Source organism: Mus musculus, chromosome 17 (genome assembly GCF_000001635.26).
Source record: "Mus musculus strain C57BL/6J chromosome 17, GRCm38.p6 C57BL/6J".
Classification (NCBI taxonomy): domain Eukaryota; kingdom Metazoa; phylum Chordata; class Mammalia; order Rodentia; family Muridae; genus Mus; species Mus musculus.
Window position 1 is genome coordinate 9,548,729 of NC_000083.6, and position 16,072 is coordinate 9,564,800.

Genomic DNA, 16,072 nt, shown 5'->3' on the forward strand with positions numbered 1-16,072 from the left:
ACAACCTTGGCTATCTCTGGAATACAGCCTCTTTGTGCTTTCAGAAAACACTTCCCAGATGTCACCTCAACGATGCTGGTCTCTTCTTAATCACCGCTAATTTCTTAGCTCCAGCTAACCAGCATCAATAGTCCCAGTAAGGAAAAGTTTTTGCTTTAGTAGTTCTGGTAGCTTGTTAATCACAGCTGATTCTTCAGCCCCAGCTAACTAGAACTACAGAATCTTCACAATCAAAATAGCAATGGCCCTGAAAAGAGTCTTTAATTTTCCCTCTGAAATTTCACAAGCCAGACCTCCATCTTCTGCACTGTTCTCAACATTATCTTCCTACACAACATCTGACAGAGCTCTTAACAACAAATGGATCTTCAAGCCCAAAGTTCCAAAGTTCTTCCACAGTCCTCCCTAAAACATGGTCAGGTTGTCACAGGAATACCACCCACTATGCTGATACCAATTTGTCTTAGTCAGGGTTTCTATTCCTGCACAAACATCATGACCAAGAAGCAAGTTGGGGAGGAAAGGGTTTATTCAGCTTACAATTCCATACTGCTGTTCATCACCAAGGAAGTCAGGACTGGAACTCAAACAGATCAGGAAGCAGAAGCTGATGCAGAGACCATGGAGGGATGTTCTTTACTAGCTTGCCTCCCCTGGCTTGCTCAGTCTGTTCTCTTATAGAATCAAGACTACGAGCCCAGAGATGGTCCCACGGGCTTACTAGTGATGTGTTTGTGTGTCAAGTTGACAAGGGGTCAATTGTACTGGCTAGTTTTGTGTCAACTCGACACAGCTGGAGTTATCACAGAGAAAGGAGCTTCAGTTGAGGAAATGCCTCCATGAGATCCAACTGTAAGGCATTTTCTCAATTACTGATCAAGGGGGAAAGGCCCCTTGTGGGTGGGACCATCTCTGGGCTGGTAGTCTTGGTTCTATAAGAGAACAGACTGAGCAAGCCAGGTGCTTCTCAGCCATTCGGTATTCCTCAGGTGAGAATTCTTTGTTTAGCTCTGTACCCCATTTTTAATGGGTTTACTTGAATTTCTGGAGTTCAGCATATTGAGCTATTTGTATATATTGTATATTAGCCCCCTATCAGATTTAGGATTGGTAAAAATTCTTTCCCAATCTGTTGGTGGCTTTTTTGTCTTATTGACAGTATCTTTTGCCCAACAGAAGCTTTGCAATTTTATAAGGTCCCATTTGTCGATTCTTGATCTTACAGCACATGCCATTGCTGTTCTGTTTAGGAATTTTTTCCCCTGTGCCCATATCTTCTAGGCTTTTCCTCACTTTCTCCTCTATAAGTTTCAGAGTCTCTGGTTTTATGTGGAGTTCTTTGATCCACTTAGACTTGAGCTTTCTACAAGGACATAAGAATGGATCAATTTGTATTCTTCTACATGATAACCGCCAGTTGTACCAGCACCATTTGTTGAAAATGCTGTCTTTTTTCCACTTGATGGTTCAGTTCCCTTGTCAAAGATCAAGTAACCATAGGTGTGTGGGTTCATTTCTGGGTCTTCAATTCTATTCCACTGATCTACCTGTCTGTCGCTGTACCAGTACCATGCAGTTTTTTATCACAATTGCTCTGTAGTACAGCTTGAGGTAAGGCATGGTGATATCCCCAGAGGTTCTTTTATTGTTGAGAATAGTTTTTGCTATTCTAGGTTTTTAGTTATTCCAGATGAACTTGCAAATTTCCCATTGTAACTTAGTGAAGAATTGAGTTGGAATTTTGATGGGGATTGCATTAAATTTGTAGATTGCTTTCGGCAGGATAGCCAATTTTACTGTATTAATCCTGCCAATCTATGAGCATGGGAGATCTTTCCATCTTCTGAGATCTTCTTCAATTTCTTTCTTCAGATTCTTGAAGTTCTTGTCATACAGATCTTTCACTTCCTTAATTAGAATCACACCGAGGTATTTTATATTATTTGTGACTATTGTGAAAGGTGTTGTTTCTCTAATTTCTTTCTCAGCCTGTTTATCCTTTGTGTAGAGAAAGGCCACTGATTTGTTTGAGTTAATTTTATATCCAGCTACTGCACTGAAGCTGTTGATCATGTTTAGGAGTTCTCTGGTGAAAATTTTAGGGTCACTTATATATACTATCATATCATCTGCAAATAGTGATATTTTGACTTCTTCCTTTCCAATTTGTATCCCCTTGATCTCCTTTTCTTTTCGAATTGCTCTGGCTAGGACTTCAAGTACTATATTGAATAGGGAGAGCATGGGCAGCCTTGTCTAGTCCCTGATTTTAGTGGATTGCTTCCTGCTTCTCTCCATTTACTTTGATGTTGGCTACTGCTTTGCTGTAGATTGCTTTTATTATGTTTAAGTATGGGCCTTGATTTCCTGATCTTTCCATGACTTTTATCATGAAGGGGTGTTGGATTTTGACAAATGCTTTCTCAGCTTCTAACAAGATGACCATGTGATTTTTGTCTTTGAGTTTGTTTATATAGTGGATTACATTAATGGATTTCTGTATATTAAATGATCCCTGCAACCCTGGGATGAAGCCTACCTGATCATGATGGATGATCATTTTGATGTGTTCTTGGATTTGGTTTGTGAGGATTTTATTGAGTATTTTTGCATCAATATTCATAAGGGAAATTGGTCTGAAGTTCTCTTTCTTTGTTGGATCTTTGTGTGGTTTAGGTATCAGAGTAATTATGGCTTCATAGAATGAATTGGGTAGTAAACCTTCTGTTTCTATTTTATGGAATAGTTTGAGGAGAGTTGGAATTAGCTCTTCTTTGAAGGTCTGATAGAACTCTGCACTAAACCCATCTGGTCTTGGGTTTTTTTTTTTTTTTTTTTTTTTTTTTTTGGTTGAGAGACTATAAATGACTGCTTCTATTTCCTTAGAGGAAATAGGACTGTTAAGATCATTAATCTGTTCCTGATTTAACTTTGGTACCTGGTATCTGTCTAGGAAATTGTCCATTTCTTCCAGGTTTTCCAGTTTTGTTAAGTATAGCCTTTTGTAGTCGGATCTGATGATATTTTGGATTTCCTCAGGATATGTTGTTATGTCTCCTTTTTCATTTCTGTTTTTGTTAATTAGGATACTGTCCCTGTGCCCTCTAGTTAGTATGGCTAAGGGTTTATCTATCTTGTTGATTTTCTCAAAGAACCAGCTCCTGGTTTGGTTGATTCTTTGAATAGTTCTTTTTGTTTCCACTTGGTTGATTTCAGACCTAAGTTTGATTATTTCTGGACGTCTACTGCTCTTGGGTGAATTTGCTTCCTTTCGTTCTAGAGCTTCTAGGTGTGCTGTCAAACCGCTAGTTTATGCTCTCTCTAGTTTCTTTTTGGAGGCACTCAGGGCTATGAGTTTTCCTCTTAGGAATGCTTTCATTGTGTCCCATAAGTTTGGGTATGTTGTGGCTTCATTTTCATTAAACTCTAAAAAGTCTTTAATTTCTTTCTTTATTTCTTCCTTGACCAAGGTATCATTGAGAAGAGTGTTGTTCAGTTTCCACATGAATGTTGGCTTTCTATTATTTATGCTGTTCTTGAAGATCAGCCTTAGTCTGTGGTGATCTGATAGGATGCATGGGATAATTTCAATATTTTTGTATCTGCTAAGGCCTGTGACCGATTATATGGGCAATTTTGGAGGAGGTACCATGAGGTGCTGAGAAGAAGGTATATCCTTTTGTTTTAGGATAAAATGTTCTGTAGATATCTGCTAAATCCATTTGTTTCATAACTTCTGTTAGTGTCCACGTGTCACTGTTTAGTTTCTGTTTCCAGGATCTGTTCATTGGTGAGATTGGGGTGTTAAGTCTCCCACTATTATTGTGTGAGGTGCAATGTGGTCTTTGAGCTTTACTAATGTGTCTTTAATGAATGTGGCTGCCCTTGTATTTGGAGCATAGATATTCAAAACTGAGAGTTCATCTTGGTAGATTTTACCTTTGATGTGTATTAACTGCCCCTCCTTGTCTTTTTTGATAACTTTGGGTTAGAAGTCAATTTTATTCGATATTAGAATGGCTACTCCAGCTTGTTTCTTTGGACCATTTGCTTGGAAAATTGTTTTCCAGACTTTTACTCTGAGGTAGTGTCTGTCTTTGTCCCTGAGGTAGGTTTCCTGTAAGCAACAAAATGTTGGGTCCTGTTTATGTAGCCAGTCTATCAGTCTATGTCTTTTTATTGAGGAATTGAGTACATTGATGTTAAGAGAAATGAAAGAAAAGTGATTGTTGCTTCCTCTCATTTTTGTTGTTAAAGTTGGGATTCTGTTCTTGTGGCTGTCTTCTTTTAGTTTTGTTGAAGGATTACTTTCTTAATTTTTCTAGGGTGTAGTTTCCATCTTTGTGTTGGTGTTTTCCCTTTATTATTCCTTGAAGGGCTGGATTCCTGGAAAGATATTGTGTGAATTTGGTTTTGTCATGGAATACTTTGTTTCTCTATCTATGGTAATTGAGAGTTTGGCTGGGTTTAGTAGCCTGGGCTGGCATTTGTATTCTCTTAGTGTCTGTATAACATCTGTCCAGGATCTTCTGGCTTTCATAGTCTCTGGTGAGAAGTCTGGAGTAATTCTAATAGCCCTTGCCTTTATATGTTACTTGACCTTTTTTCCTTACTGCTTTTAATATTCTATCTTTGTTTAGTGCATTTGTTGTTCTGATTATTATGTGTCAGAAGGAATTTCTTTTCTGGTCCAGTCTATTTGGAGTTCTGTAGGCTTCTTTTATGTTCATGGGCGTCTCTTTCTTTAGGTTTGGGAAGTTTTCTTCTATAATTTTGTTGAAGATATTTGCTGGCCCTTTAAGTTGAAAATCTTCATTCTCATCTACTCCTATTATCCATAGGTTTGGTCTTCTCATTGTGTCCTGTATTTTTTCGTTATTTTGAGTTGGGATCTTTTTGTATTTTGCATTTTCTCTTATTGTTGTGTCCATGTTCTCTATGGAATCTTCTGCACCTGAGATTCTCTCTTCCATCTCTTATATTCTGTTACTGATGCTCACATCTATGGTTCCTGATTTCTTTCCTAGGGTTTATATCTCCAGAGTTGTCTCCCTTTGGATTTTCTTCATTGTTTCTACTTCCATTTTTAGATCTTAAATGGTTTTGTTCAATTCCATCCCCTGTTTGATTGTGTTTTCCTGTAATTCTTTAAGGGATTTTTGTGTTTCCTCTTTAAGGACTTCTCCCTGTTTAGCAGTGTTCTCCTGTAATTCCTTGAGGGATTTTTTGTGTTTTTTCTTTAAGGAGGAGAGAGGAAGCTTCCTGCTTAGACAGTTCAATTTCCTTTTGTTCAAATTTAGCAGTGTGCCAAGATATTCTATTAAGGAGTAACATTTTTCACACACACACACACACACACACACACCATTGTATAGTGTTATATTAGGATGTCCCTCATAGACTCACATATTTGAATATTTGGTGTCAAGTTGATGTTGCCATTTGGGGAAGTTGAGGAGGTAGTGGACTTACTGGAGGAAGTATGTCACTAGGAACTAGATTCAACAGCCCAAATTCTCTTATTACTTCCAGTTTGTGTCATCTTTGGAGTTGGAAATATGACTTCAGAGCATCCTGTTCTTACTGACAAGGTTTGTTCCTTCATTGTGTACTCTTTGCCATCTAGAACTGTAAGCCAAAATAAATTCTCCTCCTTAGAGTTGTATCATAGCAACTGAAAAGTGACTATACACATAGTCTTTATTTTCATTAAGTCATCTATGAGACAGTGTCGGCTCCCTTCAGAGCAAGTGAAGTTGCCAGTATCACCTGGAAGGGACTGTTTGAGTTTTCTCAACTTCTAACAGTGGCCTTGGTAGCATCTAATGTTTATCAGTATTTATACTGTGATACTCTGCACCTCACATGTTTGACCTCTCTGATTGCCACACTGCCTTTTGCATCTCATCTGGAGAATGTATGCTTATGTCCCAAAGTACGCATATGAGGTGTGGACTTTTGTAATCTCCACAATGTATTTGAAGATACTAAGGCAGACAGTTAGGAACACAGGTGGGATCTTGTAGGTAACATCATAAAGCTTTCAAGGAGGAAGAAGAGGAAGAGGAGAGGAGGAGGAAGAAAGAAAAAAGAAAAGAAAGAAAAATTAAGGGCTTGTCAGTCTGCATTCTTTTGAGGTATTGTTCAACTTCTGTAGGAATGCCTTGTTTTAATGTGAACCTTCTTGATTCATCATCTTTAGACAGAGGTAAACGTAGAAACTTTCCTACAGGGAAAATCAGCTCTGTGAGCTATCTGACAGTGAGCTGATCACAAAACTAATACGTGTTCTCAAAATCTGCTGTGTGTGAGTAAGATAGGAACCTCTGGAAGTTGTAGTTGTCAACACACTGAAGAGTAAGCACCTCAGCAGGAGGAATGGAGAAGAGGCACCTCTTTGACTCATACACATAGGGAGTTGTCAAACATATCTATTGATTGGCCAATTTACCTAGAATGCTTTCAGAGCAACAAAATCAATCTATAAAGAGAAAATAAATTGCTTGTGTGTGTGTGTGTGAGTGTGTGTGTGTGTGTGTGTGTGTGTGTGTATGTGTCTCTCTGTGTGTGTGAATTTGTTCCACAGTGCATATATGGAGGTCAGAGGACAACCTTGGGTGTTTGTCTTTGCCTTCAAATTTGATTGCAACAGGTCTCTTCAATACTTCAAAATTGTGGATGCAAGGCCAGCTGTCCCTAGAGCTTTGAAGGATTCTCCTGTCTAATTACCATCTCAGCAGAGATGCCCTGGGGATGCCATAAGCATGTGTTCTGAGGCTCGATTGTTAAGCAATCGCTTTACCCATCAAGCCACCTTTTCAGCCTACAAAAATTATCTTAAATAAGGTGAGAATGATCACCTTTATCTTTTTCTTTAGATGTATTTGTCTTCCATTAAACTGTTGAATAAAACCAATTTGCCCAGAGCCAGCCTCTACATTTGAGCAACTAGTTACAACTAGAGGTATTTCTATAATAGAGAATGAAGTAGCCTGTGTGAGAGCAAATGCCACCTGAAAGCTTCTTCTTGTAGTGAGTAATGGGCCTTAACAAATCCAAGAAGCAGAACTTTCAGCCAATCAGAGGCTAACAACACCTATATGACAATATAGGCAAACAACAACACCAGCCAATCAGCTGCTTCTCATATGATACGTATGTGTTCTATAAAGTTGGGGAGGGAGATTCCTTAACCACAGCCCATTGAATTCCTGCCAGGATCTAGGTCCTTCTCTTTGCTTAAGTAAACATTACTTCAAACTCATCTTAGATATCTTATTTTAGTAAAACTATTTGATTTTCATAACTAAATGACAGCTAGGTTTTTGAGGTTCGTGGATGGGGGTTATGTATATGAAATGGTGGTCATGGCATAAAAGTATATGTGTGTGGGAAAAGTAATTTCTGAATCATCATTTTCTTAATTCCTTTGGTGTTAAAGATGAGATGTTGGGCAGATAAATTACTACTCCCCCAGAGGAAACATTTTGTTTTCTGTGGTGCTAACAATGTGAAATCCCTCAGGGAGGCTTGATAAGAACAAAGTTATTTTCACTGGGAAATAATGGGGACTCGAATTAGCCTAGTAACTCCAGAAGCGGAGTTGTGACTCGCATAGCCCATGGTCTCATATAAAATGTTGAGAGAGATCTGTTACTGGGTAATTCAATATGGATGGTGACTACTGGAAATACTGCTTTGGTTCCCAGTCTAAGTCCAGCACAGAGGGGCAGAATTCATACAGGGTCAGTGTTAGAACAGGTTGTGTTGAAGTATTTCTTCTTCATCAACTTTCTGGAATATTTTATGCAAAATTAATATCACGTCTTTGGATAGTTCATATAATTTACCAAGGAAAGCATTGGGGGCTATGAATTTTAATGAGAAGGATCTTAACTACAAATTCAACTTCATTAATAGACATAGTGTTATCTCATGTATTTCTTCTGAAATCAGATTTAGTGAGTGCAAACTCTAAGGAATTTGGCCATTTCATCTAAACTTGTTAATTCCTTAGCATGAGGTACTTTTAGTGCTTTACTACCCCCTTAGGGATCTATAGAATGTCTGGTAATGTCACCTCTACCACTCCTAATATGTGTCTTGTCTTTACTGCCTGACCACTCTGACTTGTGGAGTGTCAATTTGATTGATATTCTCGATGCACGAGCTGTGGGCTTCATTGATTTTTCTCTGTTGCTTCCCATTCTATATTTTATCCATCATTGAATCTTTATTGTTTTCTTCCCTCCCCCTGAGCTCCTGTTTACTCTTTTCTATGAATTATGAATCAGAAACGGAGGCTATCAATTTGGAGTTTCTGTTCTTTTTTGAATCTATGTACATATTTAATGCTTTAAACTTGATATTTGTCCTAAGTTTTCGTTGTCAGCAACACATTTTATACTTTTAGTTTCACTCAAATCATTATTTTTATTCCTGAGTTAATTAGAAATATTACTTACATTTTGAAATATCTGACACATTTTTAAAACTCCAGCATTGATTTCTATTTTATTACCATCACAATCGGAGAACATATTCTAAATAACTTTTAGGTTTAGTTAAGCCTCTTCACAATATTATTCATATTAGTAACTATGCACCCAAGAATGATAACTTCATGAGTTGGAAGGGAATTCTGTAAAAATCACAAGTTTAATTGAAAGATGTTTTTGATGCTTTTATATGATTCCTGGATTTCTATCTACCTGTACCATCGTGTTGAGAGATGTCTCTGAGTACACTCATCAACTGGGAGATTTTCTTGGCAGGTGAACATAATTTCTTGAAAGCTGCAAAAGTGTTAGATGTGTTCATCACATGAGAGTTTGGGTCCCATTTCTCCTGGTCATGTATTGGTCTCTTTTCCTTCAGAAAGTCCTGCTTTGCCATTGACTGTGTTTTATTCTGAAGTCTGTGCTCTCTCTTACTAGTTTCCTTTCTGAAGCTCTCTTCTGGCTGGTGATTGGTTTACCACCACAGAGTTGTCCAACTTCCCCTTTTAGTTGTGCTCATGATGCTTGTTTCTTATGACCTCACGTAGTTGTCATTTCTGTCAAGAGTGGGTTGTCGAAAGCAGTAACCACAGTAGGGCAAGCACGCAGTTAGCTTTCTGTCTCTGGTCAGCTGCTGCCTCCCTGCCTCTGCCATGTGTTCCTGACTTTGTCTTGACCCTTCCGTTTTCTTCTAAGTGGCTATTTTCATTTCACCTTATTTCCTTTACTGTTTCATTAGCTACAGCTCTTTGAATCTTAATTTAATATTCCCATTAGGGGTTAACACACAATATTAATCTATTAGGTGAAGGTAAAACGCTACCGTATCCACCTCTGGGAGGCCCTCAGAGCACAAATTTCTTCTCTTTCAGCCACTGAAATATTCTGTGTAATTGCCTTAAATCTGCTCACATTATTATTGCTTTTATTTAAATATCCAGCTATATTTTGAATCATTTAAATGATAAGAACAAATTTACATATCTATCTAAGTAGTTGCTATTTCTGGTCTCATTGTTTGTGCAGATGGATATTAATATTTGACATTTAAATGACTGCTGTTCACATTCCTTACATTGTGATTCTGCTGAGGGTGGATTGATTTGGCTTTGTATATCTGGGTAAGTTTTCCTCTTCGTTTTACAGAACTATTTTTGTATGCTACCAAGGCCTAGGTTGATGGAATGTCCCCTGTCATTCTACCAAGATGTTGCTCACCTGTCTTCTCACTTGCAAGGAATCTATTATTTAATACTTGTTATTCTTAATTCTAGGTTTATCTGCATATAATGTGGCTTTTGCTCTGGATGGTCTTTAAAACATGTGTGCATGTTGTATACCGTGGTGTGTGTGTGTGTGTGTGTGTGTGTGTGTGTGTGTGTATGAATGTGTGGGTATATATGGGGTGTGTGTACATAGTATGTGTGTGTAAGAAGTATGCATGATGTATATGTATATGGTGTGTGTTTGTATGTGTGTGGTGTGTGTGTGTATAGGATATATGTGTGTATGGTGTTTGTCTGTAGGGTGTGTGTTTGTATGCATGGTATCTGTGTGAATGGTATCTGTGTATGCTGTATGTGTGGTGTGTGTGTATGCATGTGGTGAGTGTGTATGTGCATATGGGGTGTGTGTGTGTGTGTGTGTGTTTTACGTGTGTGTTTAGAGCCTTGCACATGATTGGTCAGTGCTTTACTGTATCTCAAGCCCAAAATGCCTTCCCTCAAGTTGATGGTGTTGAGTAAGCTGGTCATGTGCTTCAGGATTCTCTCCTTCAGATATTTTCTGTGCTTGAGTTTTATTTAGATTCTTGGAATTGTGAGTTTCTATTTCTGCCATATTTTGAATTCTTACCATCATTGATTCTTAAAACATTTTTCTTCCCCCTCTTCCTAGAAACTGTCAAGTTATAGCTATCTATTCTATTCATGTTTTCAGGTTAACCTGTTGCCCTTATCCAATGTATTTTTCACATCATATATTGCCATTTTTATCTGTAGAATTTTAACTTTCATCATTATTATCTCCAGTGTCTCCTCAACATTGGTACATGTGAGATACCATTCTGAACACTAATTGTCTTTTGAATCTTGCTTCTAAGATCTGTCTGGTGAGATCAAAACTAGTACTAGTCTACCAATTTCATCAAATTCTTCCATCTACACACAACCTTCCTAGCACACTCAAGTACCATGGAGAAGTTTTCAATGGCAGAGGGGACCACCCTCTCCTTCCAGACCTATGTGAGGCTGGATGCTGTTCTCATGAAGTCTTTGGAAAATGTTTCTCTAGGTGTTGAATGCTTCTCCCACACATGTACTCATCAACACTTTGTTCTCTGCCCTCTGAACACTTGAAATTTCTCTCTCTCTCTCTCTCTCTCTCTCTCATTTCTCATCCCTTACACTTCTGAAATCTTATCCTTTCTTATTGTTCTCTCTGTCACTTCAAGCTGTCTCTTAAACAGTCTACTGGGCTTTGCCTGGATCCCTAGAAGCCCTGTATAATCTGGAAATGACTCTAGAGCTTTCCCTAGTAGAACTGAAACTATGGCATCCTGGCTCTCTGTATGTATGTATGTATGTATGTATGTATGTATGTATGTATGTATGTATACTTGGGCCATGTCTGATTGGAAAACACATAAAAACCTCTCAAGTCAAGTCCAACAGCTCTCACATGTATTAGCCCACAGGATAAAGCTGAGAAACAAATAGTATGAACCAGTGGATTTTGGTGTGAAATATTGTCTCGGAATATTTGAAATTGAAATTTTTGTCAAGGCTTTTTATCACACCACGTGAAATCGAAAAGCCCCAGAGAAAACTCAGGGTCTCCCCAGAAAACTATAAAATTGAGAAAGCAGTTTCTTTTCCCACTCAACCTGTGCAATACTTACACAAGAGCCAAATTAATGGGAGAGAAAGGTGTTCACACTCTGAGCCCTGTTGTCGAGATCAGGCCATCTCCTCAGTTTGGAGAGTTTCAGGACCCTGAGAGCATCCTGCCTCGCAATGGAACCTTCAGGGGCCACCAAACTAACCAGCTTGGAATCTAATCCTACCACCCATCCTAGTTGGATCTGTCTTCTACCCCAGCTGGGTCTGACTCTAACAGCTTGCACAATAGGGTTCAACTATGATACAGCCTGCAGAATGGGGTCTACTTGAGACACATTCAACAGAGTAAGATACTCTGACCTTGATTATCTGGCCGATGGCTCTCCCACCTTCTTGAGAAGTCCTCCTGCCATCATGATCATCCAGCCAATACCATGGAAAACCAGATGCCTAAAGGACAGTATAAAAACACAATGATCAAGATCCATGGCAATATGGCACCACCAGAGCCCAGCTATCTTGCCACAATAAACCCTGGATATCCTCATGAAACTGAAGCACAAGAAGAGAATCTTAAATCCAATCTTATAAAGATGATAGAGGCCTTTAAAGAAGATATGAATGAATCCCTTAAGAAAATATGAGAAAATACATTCACACATGTAGAGGCATTTGAAGAAGAAGAAATAAATTTAACAGGAAAATATCATCAAACCAGTGACGGATATGAATAAAACTATCCAAATATGAAAAGGAAAATGGAAGCAATAAAGAAAACACAAACTGAGGCAATTCTGGAGATGGAAAACCTAGCAAAGAGAACAAGAACTACAGAAGTAAGCATCACCAACAGTATACAGGAGATAGAAGAAAGAATCTCAGGTGTAGAAGATACAATAGAAGAAATCAATATATCAATCAAAGAAAATGTAAAATCTAAAAAATTCATGACAGAAAATATCCAGGAAACTTGGGACACTATAAAAAGACTAAACCTAAGAATAATAGGAATAGAAGAAGATTCCCAGTTCAAAGGTCCAGAAAACATCTTCAAAAAAACCATAGAAGAAAATTTCCCTAACCTAAAGAGAGAAATACCTCTAAAGGTACAAGAAGCTTACAGAACAGCGAACAGATTGGACCAGAAAAGAAAATGTTCCCACTACATAATAATCAAAACACTAAATATACAAAACAAAACAAGAATTTAAAAAGCAGCAAGGGAAAAAAATCCAAGTAAGATATAAAGGCAGACTTGCCAGAATTACACCCAATTTCTCATCTGATACTCTAGAAGCTAGAACAACCTGGGCAGAGGTCTTGCAGACTCTAACAGATCACAGATGTCAGTCCAGACTAAATATACCCAGCAAAACTTTTAACCACCATCAATGGAGAAACCAAGATATTCCATGACAAAATCAAATTCAAACAATACCTTTCCACTAACCTAGCCCTACAGAGGATACTAGAAGAAAAACTCCAACCCAATAAGGCCAATTACACCCAAGAAAATACAAGAAATAAATAATTTCACATTATTAAAACCAACAGAAGAGAAACATACACACACATACACATATTCGATCACCACCAATGTCAAAATAACAGAAAGTAACAATCATTGGTCATTACTCTCTCTCAACATCAATGGACTTCATTCCCCAGTGGAAAGACACAGGCTAACAGAATGTATCCTTAAACAGAATCCATCATTCTGCTGTATGGCAACAAAGATAGTCATTATCTTACTATAAAGGGCTTAAAAATAAAGAGTTTTCCAATCAAATGTACCCAAGAAACAAGCTGGAGTAGTCATTATAATATCTAATAAATTAGAATTTCCATCAAAAGTAATAAAAAAGGACAGGAAGGACACTTTATATTCATCAAAGGAAAAAAATCTACCAAGAGGACATCTCAATTCTAAACAACCATGCTCCAAAAGGTAACCACAGTCATAAAAGAAACATTACTAAAGCTTCAATCATACATCAAACCCCACACATTAATACTGGGAGACCTCAACACTCTATTCTCACAAATGGACAGGTCATTGAGATAGAAACTAAACAAAAAATAACAAAACTAACAGCAGTTGTAATTCAATTGTACCTAACAAATATCTATAGAGCATTGCACCCAAACACAAAAGAATACACTTTCTTCTCAGCACCTCACAGAATCTTTTCCAAAATTGACCATAAAATTGGTCACAAAGCATACAGTTACAAAGAGATTGAAATAACCCCATGCATCTTATCAGATCACTATGGATAAAAGCTGGACTTCAACAACAACAGGAACAACAGAAAACCTACATACTTACAGAGTGAAAAGCTCTCTACTCAATGATCACTGGGTCAGGGAAAAAATGAAGAAAGAAATTAAAGACTTTCAAGAATTTAATGAAAATGAGGGCACAACATACCCAAACTTATAGGACACTATGAAAACAGTGCAAAGAGGAAATTTCATAGCATTAAATACCCTCATAAGAAAGCTGGAGAGTTCTAATACTAACAAATGAAAAGTAAATCTGAAGATTCTAGAAAAACCAAGAAACAAAGAGACACAGAGCAATAGATGACAGAAAATAATCAAACTCAATGCTGAAATCAATCAATTAGAAACAAAGAAAACAATATAAAAATCAACTAAGCCAATCAACACAATAGACAAACCCTTAGCCAAACTAACTAAAAGACAGTAGACAATACCCAAATTAACAAAATCAGAAATGAAAAGGGAGACAAAACAACAGACACTGAGGAAATTCAAAGAATCATTAGGTCTTACTTTAAAAGCCTATACTCTACAAAATTTGAAATTTAAAATGAAATGGATAATTTGTGAATCAGATACCAATTACCAAAGCTAAATCAAGATCAGATAAATTGTTTCAATAGTCCTATAACCTCTAAGGAAATAAAGCAGTTATTAAAAGTCTCCAAAACCAACAAAAGTCCTGAGCCAGATGGTTTTAGTGCAGAATTCTACCAGACTTCCAATCAAGAGATAATGCCAATGCGCCTCAAACTATCCCACAAAATATAAATAGAAGGAACACTTGCAGACTCATTCTATGAGGCCACAGTCACCCTGGTACCTAAACCACACAAAGACTCAACAAAGAAAGAGAATTTCAGATCTGTTTCTCTTATGAGCATTTAAGCGAAAATACTCAATAAAATACTTTCAAATTGAATCCAAGAACACATCAAAGACATCATTCACCATGATCAAGTAGGCTTCATCCCAGGGATCCAGGGGTGACTCAATATACAAAAATCCACCAACCTAATCCATCATAAAAACAAACTGAAAGAGAAAACCAACATGATCATCTTAATAAATTCAGAAAAAGAATTTAACAAAGTCCAACACCCCTTCATGATAAAAGTCTTAGAGAGAGCAGTGATACAAGGGGCATACCTAAACACAATAAAAGCAATATTCAGCAAGCTAATAGCCAACATCAAATTTAATGGAGATAAACCTAAAGCAATCCATTAAAATCGGAGAGAAGTCTGTCAATTCTCCCCCTATCTATACATTATAGTACTTGAAGTTCTAGCTAAAGCAATAAGACAACTAAAGGAGATCAAGGGGATATAATTTTGAAATGAAGAAGTCAAAGTATTGCTATTCACAGAAGATATGATAGCATACATAAGTAACCAAAAAAATTCTACCAAAGAACTCCTTGAGCTGTTAAACACCTTCAGCAAAGTGGCTGGGTACAAATTTTACTCAGGGAAATCAGTAGCTCTCCTCCATACAAGTGGTACACAGGCTGAGAAAGAAATTAGGGAAACAACACCCTTTACAATAGCCACAATAACATAAAATACCTTGGTGTAACTCTAACCAAGCAAATGAAAGACTTGTATGACAAGAACTTAAAATCTCTGAAGAAAAATTTGAGGAAAATATCAGACAGGGGAAAGATTTCCCTTGTTCATGGATAGGTAGGATTAACATAGTGAAAATGGCCATCTTACCAAAAGCAATCTATAAATTCAATACAATCCTCATCAAAATTACAACACAGTTCTTCACAGACCTTGAAAGAACAATTCTCAATTTTATATGGAAAAACAAACAAACAACCCAGAATAGCTAAAATGATCTTGAACAATAAAAAAAGTCTGGAGGTATCACTATCCCCAACTTCAAGCTGTACTACAGAGCAATAAAAACTGCATAGTAATGTATAAAAACAGACAGGCCAATTGAATCAAATTGAAGACCCAGAAATAAGCTCCCATATCTACAGACACCTTTTAAAAACAAAACAAAAAACAAAAAAAACAAAAACAAAAACAAACAAACAAACAAACAAACAAAAAAAACAAAGAAGCCAAACCCATACAATAGAAAAGGGAAAGCATCTTCAACAAATGGTCCTGGTCTACCTGGATGTCTGTATGGAGAAGAATGCAAATAGATCCGTATTTATCACCCTGCACAAAACTCAAGTCCAAATGCATCAAAGACCTCAACATAATAGGTCAACATTAAGTGTGACCAGACATACTTAATCAAATAGAACAGAAAGTAGGAAATAGCCTTGAATTTGTTGGCACAGGAGACAACTTCCTGAACAGAACACCAATGGCTCTGGCACTAAGGTCAAGAATTAATTAATGTGACTTCATGAAATCGAAAAGCTTCTGAAAGTCAAAGGATATGATCTTCAGTACAAAATGACAGCCTACCGGTTGGGAAAAG

The 16,072-nt window shown here is 37.4% G+C and overlaps 1 long non-coding RNA gene across 1 annotated transcript in view; it reads right to left on the reverse strand.

Annotated features, from left to right (window-relative positions):
• Positions 1 to 16,072, reverse strand: part of Gm51424 — a 156,101-nt gene that overhangs the window by 128,482 nt on the left and 11,547 nt on the right. Inside the window, exon 2 of the long non-coding RNA XR_003952251.1 lies at positions 11,699 to 11,788. This is a non-coding gene — a long non-coding RNA (predicted gene, 51424). The remainder of the gene's footprint in view (positions 1 to 11,698; positions 11,789 to 16,072) is intronic.